A 4,061-nucleotide genomic window follows, 5' to 3' on the forward strand; every position below is an offset into this window, starting at 1 on the left:
TTAATTTGTCATTCTCCGCCCTACCTAGAATGGGATTGAACAAGTCCTGCATCACCCTAGGGAGCTCTTCGTTTTTAAATTTTTCTTCTAGGCCTTTTATCCTTAAATTTTTCCTTCTTCCACGATTTTCTTGGTCCTCGATTTTATATAGGATCGATCTGTTTGTTTTTTGGGCTAATTTCACTTGTTCTTTTAGATCCCTCATATTTTGTTCATATCCATTCATTCTTTCCTCCAACTCTTCCACCCTTCCTAGCACTCGGCCAATATCTGTCTTAATCCCGGCTATATCAGATTTAAGTGATGTTTCAACCTTGGTCAGTGCCTCTGTAAATACCTCTCTCAGCATGCTCAGGCTCACTTGTGGATCTACCAGCACTAGGGCTCCTTCTAATTCGGGTTGGATTTCAGGTTGAATTTCGGGTAGGGGGGAAGCCTCTCCTTTTCTCCCCAGTTCTTCCCTTTTTTTGCCCTTATCTTCATCTCGGGAGCTTACCCCCCCCATCCTGGTACGAGTTGGGCCTACGTCCTTAGGCTTTCCCGCTCCCCGCACTTCTCCCGTGTCTATAGTTTTACTAGTGCCTGCACCTGATTTTCTAGATGTCTTCTGGCTAGGGGTTTCCTGGCTGCTTTCCAACACACTTGTCTCCCCCACTAAGTATCGTTGTATCCCCCCCGGGCTAACAGGTCCCGTACCCCCCCTTTTATTCATCTTCCCCGGCATTCTCCTTTGTTGCAGATTAACACCGAGATCCAGGCCCTGTCCCTTTCCCTGTGACTCTTATGGGGTCCGGGTTGCTCAGATCACTTTCTGGGGGCGGGATACCTCACTCCCTTGTACCTGTATGCCTGCAGGCAACTACAGGACAAAATTGCTGTCAGGGAGTGCTGGATGAACAATGGGCGAAGGACCGACAATTGTGAAATGAGCCCCCAACCAGACCGCTATTTTATGCCTCTATATGAAATTTGTAAATAGAGGGAAGAGAGGGAGAAAAAAAAAAGAAAAAAAAAAAAAAAAAGAAAAAACTCCGCATAGCACTACTGATTATCAGTCCTTCAAATGTCCATCTGTTCACCTCTCATCATTCCTCCCCCTGCAGGGTTTATATCCAGCTAATCAAGCAGTGTTGGTAACAATCTGATAGTTCCAGAGAAGGAGTCACGTTAAGAGCAGTTGTTAGCGGGCTTATATATATATATACACCTTACCGCTTTCCAAGAGAAGTTATTACAATAACAGCTTCTAGTCAATGATGATGACAAAATATGCAGCCGACCATCACCCCTCCTTTCATTCACACAGATTGCTCAGCTATCATTGCTCCTCCACTCTGTCGCTGATTATCTCATTCATAGCCTTGCCGGCCTGTGCAGGGGTGGAAAGGTCCGTGTCCGGCTAATCAGGCGATATTGGTAGTACACTGATAGACAAGTAGTAGGTGTCACATTAGCAGCAATCGTTAACCAGCTTATACATGTATGTACCTTACCACTTACAAAGAAAAGTCTTTAGAATGATAACTTCTGATCACTGATGATGACCAAATCTCCAGCGGGCCATCTCCCCTCCACTCATCCATACGGTTGCTCACCTCTCACTGCTCCTCCACTCTGTCAATGATCCTCTAATTCTTCGCCTTACCGACCTATGGAGGGTAGAGAAGGTCCGTGCCGTCAAGCCTGCTCCACGGAAAGGAGGGGGGGGCGTAAGGCTTCCTACAGAGCCACCTTCCCACCGCTGTGTCTCCGTTTCACAGGAAGCACTCTCCGCTCGCTCTCTCTCCTGGCTTGATCCGGGGCGTCCGCCCGCCTCGTGGAAGCGAACAGCTGACGGCGGGTGGGCGGGGCGGGTGGATCAGGAGGCATGGGCGGGGGCTGCGGGGGGAAAGGACGCGAGCCGACAGCCGCTACGTGTCAACGGCTCCTCCCATCCCCACACATATATACATTTCTCAAGTTCAAAAGTTAATCCTTAGGGTCAACCCCAGGGCAAAAAGAGGTCTTGGGGGAAGAAACCTACAAAATACTGAAGCTTCCTTATGACAAGGTGCCCCAGCTCCTTCGAATAGAGGGAATTCTTCTGCAGTTCTCAAGGATCTGGCAGGAAGAGTGTCGAGAGAGATGGGGGACTTCCTCAATAGCTCCAAGGTACAAACTCCGAGAGTTCCTGTCTCCTCATTTTCTCAGATCTAACGTTCCTAAGGATCCAGAGAAAGAGGTCTTTCTCTCAAGCATTGGACCACCTTTTGACAAAAAGTGATCATGGTGGTCCCCATGTAAGAGCAGAGGTTGGGGTTTGCTTCAAACCTTTTTTTTCCAAAACCAAATGGATATTCTGGATCTCAAAAATCTAAATTCAATTCCTGAATATAACCACTCTTTTTTTGCATGTAGAAATCCAAGTGAAATCCAATCAGTTATCTCCATCCTACAAGGAGGAGAACTTCTGGCATCAAAGATGCATACCTCCATGTACCTATTTCCTCGCTCACTAGTAATATCTACTTTTCAAGGTGGAAAATATTCATTTATAGTGTGTAGCTCTGCTTTTCAGTCTAGCTACTGCATCTTGAGTGTTTACAAAAGTTCTGGCCCCTCTTCTAGCCAGATTAAGGGCCCAAGGTATAACGATTATGGTTACCTGGACAATCTATTCTTGATAGACCAGTCGGTAGCCCACTTAGACCAATGTATGGTCACCACATTCAACTAACTAGAATAACTAGGTCAGATTCTCAACCTAGAAGAAATCTTCTTTAAAACCATGAAGGCTAAAATACTTGGGTATAATCATAGATACACCCAGAAAAGGGCATTCTTGCCCCAGGCAAAGATCAGCATCATAAAGGGAACTGATTCAGGTGGTTGAAGCAAGATTAATTCTTCTATTCAGCTTTGCATGAGGTTGTTGGGAAAGATGGTGGCTTCGTTCGAGGCCGTTCCTTATGCTCAGTTTCATTCGAGACAGTATCCTATCGGCTTGGAACAAAGGATTCAAGCTCTAGATTCCCAATGTGTCTGACTCCAAAGCCTATGGCCACATCACCCTGAAAGTGCCCGATCTCATTGGATCTTGGAGGCTAAGCAGGGTCAGGCCTGGTTAATTCCTGGATGGCAGACTGCCTGGAAATACCAGGTGCTGTAGGCTAGGTGCACCGGAGCCTCAGCTTATGGCTAATAACCAAAAATCTGCAAAGAGGAAAATCCTTCCTTCAGTTACCTGGGAAGTGGTAACAACATATGCCAACCTTTTTTGGGGTTGGGAAGCAGTCCTGAAGGAAGCAACTGTCCAAGAGAAGTGGCCCAGATCAGAAATGCCCTTGCCCATTAACATTCTAGAAATTCAGGCAGAGCACTTGGTCCTGAGGGCCTGAATGTTCAGTTTATGGAATTGTCCTGCCAGGACTCAATCCAACAATGCCGCAGCAATGGCCATTATTAATCACCAAGGGGGCACAAGAAGTTGTACTGCCCAGAGAAAGGTGAATCATATACTATCTTGGGCAGAAAACAATGTACTTTGCCTATCGGCAGTCTTCATTCTAGGAATAGAAAATTGGCAGGTGGACTACTTGAGTTGCCAGCAGTTGTTCCTGGGAGAATTATTCCTTCATCCTGATATCTTCATATCAATATGTCAAAGATGAGGATCCCAGACGTAGATCTGTTTGTGTCCAGGTTTAACAAAGAAATCGACAACTGTGTCAAGAACAAAGGATCTGCTAGCATGCGGAACAGATGCCTTGCTATTCCCGTGTAATCGATTCTCACTGGTTTATGCATTCCCTCCAATTCTGCCTGCTTCCACAAATTCTTTGCAGGATCAAGCAGGAAGGGAAGTTGGTGATTCTTGTGGCCCAGGAAATATTGGTATGCAGAGATCGTAAAGATGGCGGTAGGGGACCCATGGACCCTACCGCCACTGCCAGACCTTCTCTCGCAAGGTCCGGTATTCCATCCTACGTTACAAGCACTAAATTTAACGGTTTAGCTATTGAGACCCACATTCTGGAGAAGCGTGGGCTGTCAGGTTCAGGGGAGTCTACTCTGGTTAATGC

General features: G+C 46.5%; 1 pseudogene; it reads left to right on the forward strand.

Moving 5' to 3' along the window:
* Positions 1-3,032: 3,032 nt before the first annotated feature.
* Positions 3,033-3,151, forward strand: LOC143950123 (5S ribosomal RNA; annotated as a pseudogene).
* Positions 3,152-4,061: the final 910 nt, after the last annotated feature.

This window comes from Lithobates pipiens, unplaced genomic scaffold (assembly GCF_037356315.1).
Source record: "Lithobates pipiens isolate NorthernLeopardFrog02 unplaced genomic scaffold, aLitPip1_a1.2 Scaffold_10, whole genome shotgun sequence".
Classification (NCBI taxonomy): Eukaryota; Metazoa; Chordata; class Amphibia; order Anura; family Ranidae; genus Lithobates; species Lithobates pipiens.